The sequence below is a fragment of the Heterodontus francisci genome, chromosome 34, assembly GCF_036365525.1.
Source record: "Heterodontus francisci isolate sHetFra1 chromosome 34, sHetFra1.hap1, whole genome shotgun sequence".
In the NCBI taxonomy this organism is placed as follows: Eukaryota; Metazoa; Chordata; class Chondrichthyes; order Heterodontiformes; family Heterodontidae; genus Heterodontus; species Heterodontus francisci.
This window is the reverse complement of record NC_090404.1, coordinates 27145303-27162844: the sequence shown is the minus strand read 5'-3', so window position 1 is coordinate 27162844 and position 17542 is coordinate 27145303. Positions and strand designations below refer to the sequence as shown.

General features: G+C 45.9%; 1 long non-coding RNA gene and 1 pseudogene across 2 annotated transcripts; both read right to left on the bottom strand.

Annotated features, from left to right (window-relative positions):
* LOC137348766 (zinc finger protein 721-like) overlaps window positions 1-17542 on the bottom strand; it is a 60166-nt pseudogene that overhangs the window by 22705 nt on the left and 19919 nt on the right.
* Window positions 3388-6462, bottom strand: LOC137349315 (uncharacterized). 2 transcript variants are annotated; one of them, XR_010969327.1, is made up of 3 exons: window positions 6377-6462; window positions 5458-5522; window positions 3388-3741 (listed from the first exon to the last, which is right to left on the bottom strand). It is a non-coding gene; the product is annotated as an uncharacterized lncRNA (long non-coding RNA). The 2 variants fall into 2 exon arrangements; XR_010969326.1 differs by lacking the exon at window positions 6377-6462 and adding an exon at window positions 6300-6351.

Sequence of the window (17542 nt, the reverse complement as noted above, 5' to 3'; positions counted from 1 at the left end):
ATCTCTCTCTCTCTCTGACAGTTGCAGAGAGCAGGAATGTTAGTTAATCAGTTTTTCTTAAATCTCAAGTCAGTTTCACAGCTGACAGATCCTGACATCAGCAACAGCAGTTTCTGAACTTCGGACAGATTCAGGGTTTTCCACCAGACTTTTTAAAAATCCCGAATCCGTCCCAAGTTCAGAAACTGCTCTTCCTGATGTCAGGATCTGTCGGCTGTGAAACTCAGCGTGATTTTTTTTTTTAAAAAGCCGGTCTGCAAGAAGACCACAAAGGGAAATTTCTCATCTCCAATTACAGAGCCCTGATGAGGATGAGGAACGGCCCCGGGTACAGTTTACACCCGAGGGCCGGATGGAACCCTTTGGCAGGGTGGATCCTGGCCCCCGGGCCGTATGTTGGACAACCCTGGTTTACAGTGTGGGGCAGTAGACAGTGAAAGTTGAGATGAACAATGAATGGAATTCAGCCATACACCTGAGCAAACCGATAAGTGGAAGTTCCAGATCACTTCAGTTGCTGCAAAGTACAGGACATATTAAGTTTATACAGTTCATGCTCACTGCAGGATATTCACATTCAGTAACCAGTTTGTGCAGAGTTTTCAGAGATTACTACAGACACACACTGCTGTGTAAATGGAAGCAAGTTTCAAATTCCTATTGACAGACCAATGTTTTTGCTGCAGACCAGTGACTTGCCAGCTACTGATCCTGCACCATTAATTTTAAGCCGTATCAAATGAGCTGCATCAGTTCTCAAGTGATCACTGCTAAGATATCCTATGAAGGCAAAATCAAACACTGGGAATTGGTCATGCATACAAGCATACGAATTAGGAGCAGAGGTCACCCTAATTTTGAAACAGTGCCCCCTAGTTCTGGACTCACCCACAAGAGGAAACATTCTTTCCACATTCACCTTGTCAAGACCATCGGGATCTGATATACTTCAATTAAGTCTCCCCTCATTCTTCTAAACTCCAGTGAAAACAAGCCCAGTCTGTCCAACCTTTCCTCATAAGACAACCCGCTCATTCCAATTATCAATCTAGTAAGCCTCCTCTGAACCGGCTCCAACACATTTACATCCATTCTTAAATAAGGAGACCAAAATTGCGCACACTATTCGAGGTGTGGTCTCACCAATGCCCTGTATAACTGAAGCATAACATCCTTACTTTTATATTCAATTCCTCTCATACTAACAGATAGCATTCCATTAACATTCTTTATTACTTTTTGTGACTCATGCACTAGAATACCTAGATCGCTCTGCATCCGAGTTCTGCAGTCATTCTCTGTTTAAGTAATACTCTGCTTTTTAATTGTTCCTGCCAAAAGTGAACAACTTCATATTTTCCCACATTATATTCCATCTGCCAGATTTTGCCCACACACTCAACCTATCTATATCAGTGTGCAACCTTATGTCCTCTTCAACATACTTTCCTACCGATCTTTGTGCCATCTGAAAATTTAGCTACAATGCCATCACTCCCCTCATCTAAGTCATTGATATAAATTGTAAAAAGTCGAGGCTCCAACATAGAGCCCTGCGGAACTCCGCTCGTCACAGCCTGCCAATCAGAAAAGGACCCATTTATATAAACTGTCATCTGTCAGCCAGCCAATCTTCTATTCATGTTAATACGTTACCCCCTACACCATGAGTTTCTACTTTGTGCAATAGCCTTTTATGGGGCACCTTGTCAAATGCCTTCTGGAAATCCAAGTACAGTACAACGGGTTTCGCTTTAACCACAGCACGTTACTCCTTCAAAGAACTCCAATAAATTGGTTAAACACGATTTCTCTTTCACAAAACCATGCCGACTATTCCCGAATACCTTGAGTTTTTCTCAGTGCCCAGTTGTAGCCTCCTTAATGATCGATTCTAACCCTTCCCCACGACAGGTCTGTGTATACACACACCTCCTTTTTGGCCATTTACAGAAGACTGACACACTGAAGTTGTGAAGGAGTATGCAGTTCCACCCACTTGCTTTCCTGTTGAAGTTCATTTCCAACGAGGTTTAAGAAAATAAAAAACAAAGACTACTTAAAAACAGCTTTGTGGCATTGAAACAAATATCGGAAAGTGAGAAGCCAATTGTGTATTTCTGAAACTCAAATGTCGTAAATCCTCCATTTGGCAGAAAAGTCTCATCCCCGAGTTACTTGTGAACTTGCTGGTGTTTCAGCAGGTGCGATGACTGAGTGAATCCCTTGCCACACTCAGCGCAGGTGAACAGCCTCTCCCCAATGTGAACTCGCTGGTGTGTCAGCAGGTTGGATAACTGACTGAATCCCTTCCCACACTCTGAGCAGGTGAATGGCTTCTCACCAGTGTGAACTCGCTGGTGTGTCAGCAGATGGCATAACTGAGTGAATCCCTTCCCACACTCTGAGCAGGTGAATGGCTTCTCACCAGTGTGAACTCGCTGGTGTGTCAGCAGGTCAGATGAAGTAGTGAATCCCTTCCCACACTCTGGGCAGGTGAATGGCCTCTCCCCAGTGTGAACTCGCTGGTGTCTCAGCAGGTCAGATGAAGTAGTGAATCCCTTCCCACACTCTGAGCAGGTGAACGGTCTCTCCCCAGTATGAACTCGCTGGTGTTTCAGCAGGTCGGATGAAGAAATGAATCCCTTCCCACACACTGAGCAGGTGAATGGCTTCTCACCAGTGTGAACTCGCTGGTGTGTGATCAAGTGGGATAACTGAGTGAATCCCTTCCCACACTCTGGGCAGGTGAATGGCCTCTCCCCAGTATGAACTCGCTTGTGTTTCAGCAGGTCGGATGAAGTAGTGAATCCCTTCCCACACTCTGAGCAGGTGAACGGCCTCTCCCCAGTGTGAACTCGCTGATGTGTCAGGAGGTCAGACGAAGTAGTGAATCCCTTGCCACACTCAGTGCAGGTGAATGGCCTCTCCCCAGTGTGAACCCGCTGGTGTTTCATCAGGGTGGATAACTGAGTGAATCCCTTCCCACACTCTGAGCAGGTGAACGGCCTCTCTCCAGTGTGAATGCGCTGGTGTTTCAGCAGGTCCGATGAAGTCGTGAATCCTTTCCCACACTCTGAGCAGGTGAACGGCCTCTCCCCAGTGTGAACCCGCTGGTGTGTCAGCACGTGGGATAACTGAGTGAATCCTTTCCCACACACGGAGCAGGTGAACGGCCTCTCTCCAGTATGAACTCGCTGGTGTGCAGTGAGTTCAGATGATTGCCTGAACCCAGTCCCACAGTGAGAGCACCTGAATGGTCTCTTGTCAGCGTGAACACGTTGTTGGGACATGGGTTCAGCAGAATTTTTATAGCAATTCCCACAGAATGGATATTTAAAAGGTCTCTCGTCAGTGAACTCGCTGATGTGTCAGCAGATCAGATGAATGAGTGAATCCCTTCTCACAATCTGAGCAGGTGAATAGCCTATCTAGGGTGTTGACCGCGTGGATGAGTTTCCAGCTCAACAGGATAATTCAATCCCTTTCCACATTCCCCATATTTATATGGTTTCTCCCCAGTGTGTTTCGACAGGCCAGATGATCGGCTGAAACCTCATCCACACACAGAACACGTGTACAGTTTCTCCCCGCTATGATCGATGCTTTTTCCTTTCACCTTCAAAATCCGGTGATATTAAGGTTACGCTGAATTGGGTGGCGCCTTCAGATCCTGATCTGACGTTTGCTTTGCATTTCATGGCTGCAATTCCTCCCCTTCTAAAACCCTGTGAAATTGATCTAAAACAGAAAAAAGGAGTGTGTGAGAGAACTCACAAAAACACAAAGGCAGGTCGTGAAATGGAGGTGAATGAATCTGATAATTTATGGGGCCGGCACGAGGATAAAGTGACTATGAAAGCTGCTGGATTGATGTACAACCCCAACTGGTTCACTAATGTCCTTCAGGGAAGGGAACCTGACACCCAATCTGGACCTACATAAGACTCTGCCCTCAGTGGGAGGAAAGAGAGAGAGAGAGAGAGAAAGAGAAATGGGAGGGGCAGGGAGAGGAGAGGGATTTGATGCATCTACAACTCCACCAGAACTTTGACAGAACCTCCCAAACCATCAACTTCCAACATCTAGAAGGACCAGGGTAGCAGGTGTATGTGAACACCATCACCTCCAAGTCACACATCATCCTGACTTGTCTGACATCCAGTCCAGGATGAACAGAAATTTCCTTCAATGAAATATTGGGAAACCTGAAGCCATTGTCTTCAGTTCCAGCTACAAACTCCACTCCCTACCCATCAACTCCATCCCTCTCCCTGGCAACGCTTCATAACCTTGGTGTCATATTTGACCCCGAGATGAGCTTCCGACTGCATATCAGCACCATCACTCAGATCGCCTATTTCTACCTCAGCAACATCACCCGACTTCACCACTGCCTCAGCTCATCTCCCTCTGAAACTTACATCCATGTATTTGTTACCTCTCAACTTGACTATTCTAACACACTCCTTGCCAGCCTCCCACATTCTACCCTCCGTAAAGAGATCATCTAAAACTCTGCTGCCTGTGTCCTTACTCGAACCAAGTCCTGTTCACCCATCACCACTGTGCTCGCTGGCCGACAGTGAAGCAGCACCTCAACTTTAAAATCCTCATCCTTGCTTTCAAATCCCTCCATGCCCTCGCCCCTCACTATCTCTATAATCTCCTTCAGCCCTACAACCCTCCGAGAGATCAGGGTTCATCTAATTCTGACATCTTGAACATCCCCGATTTTCTTTGCTCCACCACTGGTGGCTGCGCCTTCAGCTAAGGCCATAATCTTCGGAAATCCCTCCCTACTCCTCTCCGCCACTCTACCTCACCTTCCATGATTCAGACATTTCTTAAAACCTACCTCTCTGATCAAGCTTTTGGCCATCTGCCCTCATATCTCATGTGGCTCAGTGTCAAATGTTGTTTTATAACACTCCTGTGAAACACTTTGGAACATTTATTTTATGAAAGGTACTATAGAAATACAAGTTGATGTTGACCTGGAAATATATCACCGTTCCTTCATCATCACCAGGTAAAAATCCTGCAACTCCTTCCCCCTTCCCTGACACCATTGTGGGAGCACCTTCACCACACAGACTGCAGCGGTTCAAGAAGAAGGCCCACCATCACCTTCTCGATGGGCAACTGGGGATTGGCAATATATGCTGGTCTGGCTAGTGACACCCATATCCCAGGATTGAAGTAACACGTATATGTAAAATAGATTAAAAGCCTCTACAGAAATACTTGTTACTGAAACAATACTCTTTTACATTGAGGGGCTGGTGTCCATTTAGCAACCTCATCTCCCCTGCAATCTACCTGTCTTGACAGCCTCGCATTGAAAACCGTTGGGTCTGACTGGGCACAAAAGTACTCGGATTAAAGCCAGCAGCTGCTCCTCCATCTCCACTGCAGCTCAAACTGATGGAACCGACTTCCACATCCAACACTCACCCTGATAATAAAGTGGCTCTTAATTGGTCCGTCTATGTTTCCCGACTCAGTTCTGTGAGCAATGTCTGTAATAAAACAAAAGCAAAATACTGTGGATGCTGGAAATCTGAAATAAAAGGAGAAAATATTGGGAATACTCAGTAGTTCAGGCAACATCTGTGAAGAAGCAGAGTTAACATTTCAGGCGCATCGAGCTGCCGAAGCCTGCAGCCTGGAACTCAGAGTGGCAGAAGGAGGAAGAATGAGGAGAGACAATATAGTCCAACACTCACAGCAACCTACAATCCACCTACATTACTGGGATAGGGAGACAGAGTTTAGAAACACGACTCCAGTAAAAGATCCCAGGAGGAAAAGGGGGAGCAGTGTGTGCACCTGCCCTGATATCCCCCTCCCCAGGCCTGTCAGTCAAACCCCCCACTCCTCCCAGTCCACAGCTCAGCCGAGCAGCTTCCTGCACCTTGAGCCAGCCCTGCCCAGGTGTGGCCCAGTCCAAGGGGAGTCTTTGTGGAACCAGGGAGTGGGGGAGGGGGGACCTCCTGCCCTGTGCTGTGTCCCAAATGGTTCCTCCCTCCCTCCCCTCCCCCAGGCCCCTTTATAACTGAGCTCAGTTTCCTTTAAAGTTTTCTCCTTTGATGTTACACTTTATTAATCTTTAATTCCTCCAAAAGAGCTGGAAATCTGGCGGCCGTTAACCCCAGGGCTTTCACCGGGAGAAGCCCCGCAGCCGTCGCCCCGCTGGATGCAAACGCGCGACCGGGAACTTTTTATTGGGGGTGTTGAGGCCTGGGTGTTTCTGAAGCCTCCCCACCCACCAGCTCCTCCGCCAAGCCGCCGCTCACCAACAGCAGAAGCGTCTCACCGCCATCACCCACACTGCCCCCAAACACAATTCCACAGCTGGTACATGACCTCTGACCTGTGAGCTCACAATGCCTGGACGATTGACAGCAGCTCCGGACCCGTGGCAAGAGTGGGGCGGGACGGGAGGACAGCGGCGGCCCCACCCGCTCTTTGATGCAAGCCCCGCCCCTATTTGCTCCGATTGGTTGGAGGACCCACATCCCGTCAGGTCCTCCAGTCCCGCCCCCGCTCTTCCGATTTGTCCGGAGCTGCCGTCATTCAGCCAGGCGGGCGGTGTGAGCTGAGCCGGTGCGGCCAGCAGGGGTTGAGGCAGAGAGCGCGGTTCCAGCAAGTGAGAGGGAGGCGGGTTCACAGAATTGTTACAGTGCAGAAAGAGGCCAATCGGCCCATCGTGTCTGCAGCTGATCTCTCAAACAGCAAATCACTCAGTTCCATTGCCCTGCCTTTTCCCCCTAATCTGCGTGTTACCAAACGAATTAGCAGCAGTAGGCCATTCAGCCCGTCAAGGCTGCTCCGCCATTTAATAAGATCATGGCTGATAGGTTGCTGTCTCGGATTCCGCACTCCCATCTACCCCGGATAATCTTTGATTCCTTTACCTAACAAAAATCTATCTACTTCCGCCTTAAAAATATTCAATGACCCCGCCTCCACCACCTTCTGAGGCAGAGAATTCCAAAGCCGCACTAACCTGCGGCACCCTGGGTTAAATTCAAATTAAATTTAACCTAGGTTAAATGTGAGGGCAAAGATTTGGCAGATGAAGTATAATGTGGGAAAGTGTGAACTTGTCCACTTTGGGCAGCACAGTGGCGCAGTGGTTAGCACTGCAGCCTCACAGCTCCAGGGACCCAGGTTCAATTCTGGGTACTGCCTGTGCGGAGTTTGCAAGTTCTCCCTGTGATTTGTCATCTTAATGATAATCTGAATCTCAAGAAACAAACCACCCCTCGGCTTAGATAAGACTCTTGGGCTCCTGTTATCTGGGCTGCTGGAGCTGGACAAGCCGGACCCAGGTTGGCAGGTCCAGGGGATTTGGACAAGCCTGACCCAGCACTGACAGGACAGGACAAGCCCACTGGGAGATGACATAAGGCTGAATTAAGACTCAAATGCATCAATTTCATGAAATAATTAGCTGAGAAAGGGTTCAGTAATGACCTTGAGGGATGTGTAACCATAATATGGTTACATTTTATATTGAGTTTGGAAGTGATTTAGTTAAGTAGAAAACTAGGGTCTTACATCTAAACAAAGCCAACTTCGTAGGTATGAGGGGTGAGTTGGCTAAAGTAGATTGGGACACTACATTAAAAGATATGACAGTAGACAAGCAATGGCCTCACATTTTAAGAATTAAAACATAATTTTTTTAACAAATGTACATTCCTTTACGATACAAAAATCCCATGGAAAAAGTGGTCCAACAATGGCTAACAAGAGGAGTTAAAGGTAGTATTAGATTGAAGGAAGAGCTTTATAATGTTACCAAAATGAGTGGTATGCCTGAGGATTGGATTGATTTTAGAATTCAGCAGAGGACCAAAAATTGATCAGGAAAGAATATGAATGCAGACTAACAAGAGACATAAAAACAGATTGTAAATGTTTCTCTAGGTATGTCAATAGGAAGAGATTGGAGAAAGGAAACGTGGGCCCATTAGAGAGAGCGACAGTTGAAATTATAATGGGGAATAGGGAAATGGCAGAGACATTAAACAAATGATTTGTATCTGTCCTCACGGTAGAAGACACAAAAACATTCCAGAAATAGGAAACCAAGTGTCTAGTGAGAATGAGGAACTGAAAGAAATCAACATAAGTAAAGAAATAGGAATGGAAAAATTAAGTGGCAACAAATCCCCTGGACCTGACAACCTTCATCCTCGGGTTTTAAAAGAGGTAGCTGCAGATGTATTGGTTTTGATCTTCCAGAATTCCATAGATTCAAGAGCGGTTCCCAAGGATTGAAAGGTAGCAAACATAACCTCACTATTCAAGAAAGCAGAAAGAGAGAAAATGGGGAACTATCAGCAAATTAACCTCACATCAGAAGTAGGCAAAATGCTAGAATGTATTATTCGGGATATGGTAACAGGACACATAGAAAATCAAAATATAATTTAAGCAGAGTCAACATGGACTTGTGAAAGAGAAATCATGTCTAACAAATCTGTTAAGAGTTTCTTGAGGATGTAACTAGCAAGGTACTGCAAGGATCAGTGCTTGGGCCTCAGCTATTTACAATCTATAGAAATGACTCAGATGAGGGGATTAAGTGTAACATATCCAGATTTGCTGATGGCACAATGTTAGGTGGAAAAGCAAGAAATAAGTATGACAGAAAGAGGCTGCAGAGGGATACAGATGGGTTGGGTGGGTGAGTGGACAAGAACACAGCAGCTAGAATCTTCTTTGGCCTCCTTGTCTCGAGAGACAATGGGTAAGCGCCTAGAGGTGGTCAGTGGTTTGTGAAGCAGTGCTTGGAGTGGCTATAAAGGTGAATTCTAGAGTGACAGACTCTTCCACAGGTGCTGCAGATAAAATTGGTTGTCGGGGCTGTTAGACAGTTGGCTCTCTCCTTGCGCGTCTGTCTTTTTTCCTGCCAACTGCTAAGTCTCTTCAACCTGCCACTCTTTAGCCCCGCCTTTATGGCTGACCGCCAGCTCTGGCGATCACTGGCAACTGACTCCCACGATTTGTGGTCAATGTCACAGGACTTCATGTCGCATTTGCAGATGTCTTTAAAGCGGGGACATGGATGGCCGGTGGGTCTGATACCAGTGGCGAGCTCGCTGTACAATGCATCCTTGGGGATCCTGCCGTCTTCCATGCAGCTCACATGGCCAAGCCACCTCAAGTGCAGCTGGCTCAGTAGGGTGTATATGCTGGGGATGTTGGCCGCCTCGAGGACTTCTGCGTTGGAGATACGGTCCTGCCACCTGATGCCAAGTATTCTCCGAAGGCAGCGAAGATGGAATGAGTTGAGACGTCGCTCTTGACTGACATACGTTGTCCAGGCCTCGCTGCCGTAAAGCAAGTTACTGAGGACACAGGCTTGATACACCCGGACTTTTGTGTTCCGTGTCAGTGCGCCATTTTCCCACACTCTCTTGGCCAGTCTGGACATAGCAGAGGAAGCCTTTCCCATGCGCTTGTTGATTTCTGCATCGAGAGACAGGTTACTGGTGATGGTTGAGCCTAGGTAGGTAAACTCTTGAACCACTTCCAGAGAGTGGTCGCCAATATTGATGGATGGAGCATTTCTGACGTCCTGTCCCATGATGTTCGTTTTCTTGAGGCTGATGTTTAGGCCAAATTCGTTGCAGGCAGCCGCAATCCTGTTGATGAGACTCTGCAGGCACTCTTCAGTGTGAGATGTTAAAGCAGCATCGTCAGCAAAGAGGAGTTCCCTAATGAGGACTTTCCATACTTTGGTCTTCGCTCTTAGACGGGCAAGGTTGAACAACCTGCCACCTGATCTTGTGTGGAGGAAAATTCCTTCTTCTGAAGACTTGAACGCATGTGAGAGCAGCAGGGAGAAGAAGATCCCAAACAGTGCAGGTGCGAGAACACAGCCCTGTTTCACGCCACTCAGGATAGGAAAGGGGTCTGATGAGGCACCACTATGCTGAATTGTGCCTTTCATATTGCCATGGAATGAGGTGATGATATTTAATAGCTTTGGTGGACATCCAATCTTTGCTAGTAGTCTGAAGAGACCACATCTGCTGACGAGGACAAAGGCTTTGGTGAGATTTATGAAAGCAATGTAGAGGAGCATCTGTTGTTCACGGCATTTCTCCTGTAGCTGGCGAAGGGAGAACAGCATGTCAATGGTGGATCTCTCTGCTTGAAAGCCGCACTGTGCCTCAGGGTAGACACAATCAGCCAGCTTCTGGAGTCTGTTTAAAACGACTCGACCGAAGACTTTCCCCACTATGCTGAGCAGGGAGATTCCACGGTAGTTGTTGCAGTCACTGTGGTCACCCTTGTTCTTATAGAGGGTGATGATATTGGCATCGTGCATGTCCTGTGGTACTGCTGCCTCATCCCAGCACAGGCAAAGCAGCTCATGGAGTGCTGAGAGTATAGCAGGCTTGGCACTCTTGATTATTTCAGGGGTAATGCCGTCCTTCCCAGGGACTTTTCTACTGGATAGAGAATCAATGGCATTACTGAGTTACGATTTTGTTGGCTGTTCATCCAGCTCATCCATGACTGGCATATGCAATATGGTGAAGTCTGAAGTTATCTACTTTGATAAGAAAATTTTTTTAAATGTTGAGAAACTGAGAAACGTTTGCATTCAGAGATAACTGGATGTTGATACGACTAAGGTGGGAGTAATGCACTGTTGATTCAGTCCCACTACTTTACAGGTCACAGCATATTAGTAAAGTTTCCCACCAGGTTTCTTCAAATAACAAAATTAACTACTTATTAATAAACTAAATCTTAAACAATAATGGGATAAATCTATATCTATCTATATATATATATATATATATATATATATACATATATAAATAAAGATTTTCTAACTTCTTATTCTTCCTAATCCTCATGCACATACATATACATTCAAAAACTGGTTACCTGGGGTGGGGGCGGGGGAAGGCTTTTTGGTTTCAGCTGTTCCTTGGGAATAATACAATAGTTGGTGGTTATGGTCTGATAGGATATTTCCAGATGGGTGAGGTGTCCCAGAGTCGAATAGTCAGATGCCATTCAAAGTCTCTCCAGGCGAGTTTGATGAACAGTCTTTGATGGGTAGACATTCAAGGCAATTCGTTTGCAGCAGGCATCACACAGATCTTTCAGCAAATGGTGCAGCAACAGGTCAACTTACAGTTTAAAGTAACAGTCTAGCAATAGAAGCTTGCTTGAGATTTCACGATCTTCCAAAAAAACACAGGAGTAACAGGAATTGCTCTTGAGGCAGAGATTTTTCAGAGACTGGAGGCAATCGGTATTTGCTTCCTTTAACAACGCAGGTCTTCCTCTCAGCAAAGGAGCCTTTCTCCACGGAGAGCAGCAACTCCTCTTTCTCTGGGTCTTTTGCTCTCCAGGCAGAACACAGCCACAACTCAAATGTGGAATTTCTTTCCACAAGCGAGGCCTTCTTTCCAGGGAGAGGTCTTTTTCTGGTCTGCCAAAAAAACACAGGTCCCAGACAGTTTGTTCTGCCTCCTGCCTGCCCAGCACTGGTCTTTCACAAAGCAAAAGTGAAACTGAATGCTTAACATTAAATCATATGACCTGTCATTTTCCTTGATGTTGTTGCTTGGAAACAAGTTGCCTTGCAATCTGTGCCCCACCAGTTCAGCATTTAATGTTCTCAGTCTTTCAAATCACAGAACTCCAAGTTTTTTCTTTTTAAAAAAAAACACTTGTAAAAGTATTCTTGTACATGAATGACAGAAAGTTAACATGCAGGTACAGCAAGCAATTAGGAAGGCAAATGATATGTTAGCTTTTGTCACAAAGGGATTGGGGTGTAAGAGTAAAGAAGTCTTACTACAATTATACAGGACATTGGTGAGGCCCTACCTGGAATAGTGTGTGTAGTTTTGGTTTCCTTACCTATGGAGGAACATACCACACTTGAGGGAATGCAATGAAGGTTCACTTGTCTGGGTCCTGGGATGAGGCGATTGTTCTACTTATTCACGGAATGTGGGTGTTGCTGAAAAGGCTAACATTTATTGTCCATTCCTAATTGCCCTTGGGAAGGTGGTGGTGAGCCACCTCCTTGAATATAACCGAGTGGCTTGCGAGGCCACTTCATAGGCCAGTTAAGAGTCAACCACATTTCTGGAGTCACATATAGGCCAGATCGGGTAAGGATGGCAGATTTCCTTCCCTAAAGGAAATTCGTGAACCAGGAAGGTTTTTAGAACAATCTGGCAGTTTCATGATCACCTTTACTGATACGAGCTTTTTTAATTCCACATTTATTTAATTAATTGAGTTTAAATCCCTGAACTGCCGTGATGGGATATGAATTCATGTCTCTGCATCAATAGACCAGCCCTCTGGATTACTTGTTCAGTAACATAACCACTCTGCTACAGCACTCCCACTGTGCTCCATCTCCTCCTGAGGAGAGATTGAGTAGACTAGGCCTATATTCCCTGGAGTTTAGATGAATGAGAGGTGATCTGACTGAAACATCGTAAATTTTTAAGGGACTTGGCAGGGTAGATGCTGAGAAAATGTTTCCCCTGGCTGGGGAATCCCGAACACAGGGTCACAGTCTCAAGATAAGGGATCGGCCATTTAGGACTGAAATGAGGAGAAATGAAGCGTATTAAGGTGGATAAATCCCCAGGGTCTGGCCAGGTGTATCCTAGGATGCTCTGGGAAGCAAGGGAGGAGATTGCTGGGGCCCTGGCAGAGATTTTTGTGTCATCGTTAGCCACGGGTGAGGTACCGGAAGACTGGAGGATAGCTAATGTGCCTTTATTTAAGAAGGGCAGCAGGGATAAGCCCAGGAACGACAGGCCAGTAAGCCACACATCAGTGATGGGAAAGTTATTGGAAAGGATTCTGAGAGACAGGATTTATATGCATCTGGAAAGGCATGGTCTGATTAGGGATAGTCAGCATGGCTTTGTGCATGGGAAATCATGTCTCACGAATTTGAGTTTTTTGAGGAGGTGACCAAGAGGATTGATGAGGACAGGGCGACGGACGTTGTCTGCATGGACTTTAGCAAGGCCTTTGACAAGGTCCCGCATGTTAGGCTGGTCCAGAAGGTTCGAACACATAGGATCCAGGGTCAACTAGCAAATTGGATACAAAATTGGCTTGGTGATAGGAGGCAGAGGCGAGTAGTGGAGGGTTGTTTTTCAGATTGGAGGCCGGTGACCAGTGGTGTGTCACAGGGATCGGTGCTGGGCCCTCTGTTGTTTGTCATATATATTAATGACTTGGATGTGAATGTAAGGGGCATGATTACTAAGTTTGCAGATGACACCAAAATTGGTGGTATAGTGGACAGTGAAGAAGGTTGTCTAAAGTTACAACAGGATATAGATCAACTGGGAAAGTGGGCAAGGGAGTGGCAAATGGAATTTAATGCAGACAAATGTGAAGTGATGCATTTTGGGAAGTTAAACCAGGGTAGGACATATACAGTGAATGGCAGGGCCCTGGGAGTGTTGTTGAGCACAGAGACCTTGGGGTGCAAATACATAGTTCCCTGAAAGTGGCAACATAGGTAGACAGGGTGGTGAAGAAGGCGTATGGCATGCTTGCCTTCATCGGCCGAGGCATTGAGTACAAGAGTTGGGACGTCATGTTACAGTTGTACATAACGTTGGTTAGGCCGCATTTGGAGTACTGTGCGCAGTTCTGGTCGCCGCACTACAGGAAAGATGTATTTAAATCAGAGAGGGTGCAGAAAAGATTCACAAGGATGTTGCCTGGTTTGGGGGGCTTGAGCTTATAAAGAGAGATTGGATAGGCTGGGTCTGTTTTCCCTGGAGCGAAGGAGGCTGAGAGGGGACATGATAGAGGTATATAAAATTATGAGAGGCATAGATAGGGTAGATAGCCAGAGTCTGTTTCCCATGGTAGGGGTGACTAAAACTCGAGGGCATAGATTTACAATGAGAGGGAGGAGGTTTAAAGGGGATCAAAGGGGTAAATTTTTCACACAAAGCATAGTGGGTATCTGGAATGAGGTGATGGAGGCAGGAACAGTAGTGACATTTAGGAGGCATCTGGACAGGTACTTGAATGAGCAAGGCATAGAGGGATATGGAATTAATGCAGGCAGGTGGGATTAGAATAGATAGGCATTATGGTCAGCATGGACATGGTGGGCCGAAGAGCCTGTTTCTATGCTGTACAACTCTATGACTCTAAATTTCTTCACTGAAAGGGTTGTGACTCTTTGGAATTGTCTTCCCCAGGGAGCTGTGGATGCTCAGTCATTGAGTATATTTAAGACAGAGATTGATAGATTTTTGGGTACTGAGGGAATTAAGGGATATGGGGATAGTGCAGGAAGGTGGAGTTGAGGTAGAAGATCAGCCATGATCTTGGTGAATGGCAGAACAGGCTCGAAGGGCCAAATGGCCTCCTCCAGCTCCTATTTCTTATGTTCATTAAACCTCAGTCTGGTTCCTCTCAAGCTGCTGGGTGAGTGAATTAAATCTTTCTTGACAAATCACCAACATAACAGACTACAAGTCATGCCCAAAACATCATTTATTGGTTACAAATCACAACTTAGTTAAATCTGGGCACACAGACACTTTATAGACATGTATAAACACATATAAATGTAATCAGATTTATCCAACAGTTGACACTAATAGGGAGAGTATTTCACAAAACAAGTAACAAAGGTTAACCTGGTTATTCAGTGATTGACTGTAAATCAGCACTAATGGATGCTGAGTATTAATTACAGCAGGGACCGGAGTCTGAGGTTATAAATTGGTGAGTTTACTTTAAGAGTAATTCCTTCAATATCTGACATGTTAACAGCTGTGAACAGCCTGTCTATCAAACAGCTCAAGTCTGTTGGTGCTGACAAACATTCAGAGCTTAAACAGCCTCGTTCTCGAGCTAAAGAACAGACTTTCTCCTGTCAATATAGAGCTGCAGGATTGGCCTGTGATCTGTTTATTGTTCATCTTTTGTTCAGTACATTTACTGAGTGGATTTAAATTACAAACGAAGTTTACAGACATGATGGTCTATTCACACATGAATGAGAGATGCTGAGGGGCAAACACTCAGTCCAAGAGGGGCAACTGATGTCAGGAATAAACTCCAACTGTCAGAATGAACATGATTCAGTCCTGGATGTGATTAACAGCAACAACAGCAGAATCCAATCCTTGTAATCATCTGTGAACTCGCTGGTGTGTCAGAAGGTTGGATCAATGTGTGAATCCCTTCCTACACACGGAGGTGAATGGCCTCTCCCTGGTGTGATCTCACTGGTGTACAGTGGGTTGCCCTGTTCGTCCAAACCTCTCTTACAGTGAGAGAACCTGAATGGTCTCTTGTCAGTGTGAACATGTTGATGGGATGTCAGTTCAGCTGAACATTTATAGCAATTCCCACAGTCCATGCATTTAAAAAGGTCTCTCCCCAGTGTGAACTCGCCAGTGTCTCCGTAGGTGTGATGACTGAGTAAATCCCTTCCCACACATAGAGCAGGTGAATGGCCTCTCCCCAGTGTGAATACGCTCATGTTCAGTGAGATCAGATGATCGTCTGAACCCAGTGCCGCAATGAGAACACCTGAATGGTCTCTCGTCAGTGTGAACACGTTGATGGGACGTCAGTTCAGCGGAACATTTATAGCAATTGCCACAGTCAGAACATTGAAAAGGTCTCTCCCCAGTGTGAATTCGCTGGTGTTTCAGCAGGTGGGATGACTGAGTGAACCCCTTCCTACACACAGTGCAGGTGAACGGCCTCTCCCCAGTGTGAACTTGCTGATGTGTCAGTAGGTCGGATGACTGAGTGAATCCCTTCCCACACTCTGAGCAGATGAACGGCCTCTCCCCAGTGTGAACTCGCTGGTGTCTCAACAGGGTTGATGACTGATTGAATCCCTTCCCACACACAGAGCAGGTGAACGGCCTCTCCCCAGTGTGAACTCGCTGGTGTCTCAGCAGATGGGATGACTGAATGAATCCCTTCCCACACTCAGAGCAGGTGAACGGCCTCTCCCCAGTGTGAACTCGCTGGTGTTTCAGCAGTTGGGATGAACTGGTGAATCTCTTCCCACACTCAGAGCAGGTGAATGGCCTCTCCCCAGTGTGAACTCGCTGGTGTCTCAGCAGGGAGGATGACTGAGTGAATCCCTTCCCACACTCAGAGGAGGTGAATTCGTTCGCCCAGTTGTGACAGTGTTGATGGGTTTGCAGCTCAGACGGGTAATTGAATTCCTTCTCACAGTCCCCACATTTCCATGGCTTCTCCCCAGTGTGACTGCGCTTGTGTTTTGACAGGCCAGTTGATCGGTTGAAGCCTCGTGCACACACAGAACACGTGTACGGTTTATCTCCACTGTGAACAAGACTTTTTGCTTCCATGTTCAAAGGCCGATGATATTCTGATCCTGATGAATCGAATGACTCTGTCAGATCTTAACGTGATGTTTGGTTTGAATTGCCCGTCTGCAAATCCTCCCCTTCTAATACACTGTAAAATGAATTTAAAACAGGAAAAAAGGGAGTGAGAGAGAATGCACAAAAAAACAAAAAGACAGGTTGTGAAATTGAGCTGAATGAATCTGGTAATTTGTCAGACCAGAACAGAGTGGAGCGGAGCTTCAAGGTCCCAGTGATCAGAAGAGAAAATCATTGACTCATTGATTTTCTCACTCTGCACGCAGGGACTGGAGAACTGAACCCAGTCTTATGAAAGTGATTTTTTTTTTGTTAAAATATTTTTTGAGGAATTCATTGTCATGCTGAAGAAATGTTGGACCAGTTTTTTCCCCAAAAGGATAATCAAGAGGGTACAAGAACTAGTTTGGCAACAGTGTTTACTGCTTGTCATACGGCTTGTTAAAAGTACAACATAAACCCTGGCAACAGGGGGAGATGTGGGCAGAGAGGTCAGATAGGACAAGCCTAGGGGCAGAAGCGCACCAGAGAGAGCAGAAAACTCGCAAGCTTTTGATCATCGTGTCACTGTGTTTTCCCTTCTGGAGCGGACGGCTGATAAAGTTAGCCTGCTGCTAAAGATGTGAAGGAATGAGACAAGACCACAACCCAGCTCGCTTTCCAGCACCTCTAAAAGACCCTGAGAAGTCCACTGTGTCAATTCATCTCGTCTCCTGTCTTTGAAGAAAAGCCTGCTAAATTACTTCTCAACGTTGCCCGAGAAGAACTGTTCTAAAAGATCTCAGTGACCTGTCTACGTGTACTCGGAAGTTAGATTGTTTGTCAACTTTGGAACAACATATCTCATCTGCTTTACTTGTTTAAAACTTATTACATTTCTAATATTTGCCAGTTCGAATGGAAGGTCACTGACCTGAAATGTTAACTCTGCTTCTCTCTCCACAGACGCTGCCAGACCTGCTGAGTATTTCCAGCATTTCTTGTTTCACTACCGCCTGGCGGACTGAACATCGAGTTCAATAATTTCAGAGCATGACGGGCCCCCTTTTTATTTTTAGTTATTTTTCCTTTTTTAAAAATATTATTTTAGTTTGTTCAGTTTGTTTCTGCTGCGCCGA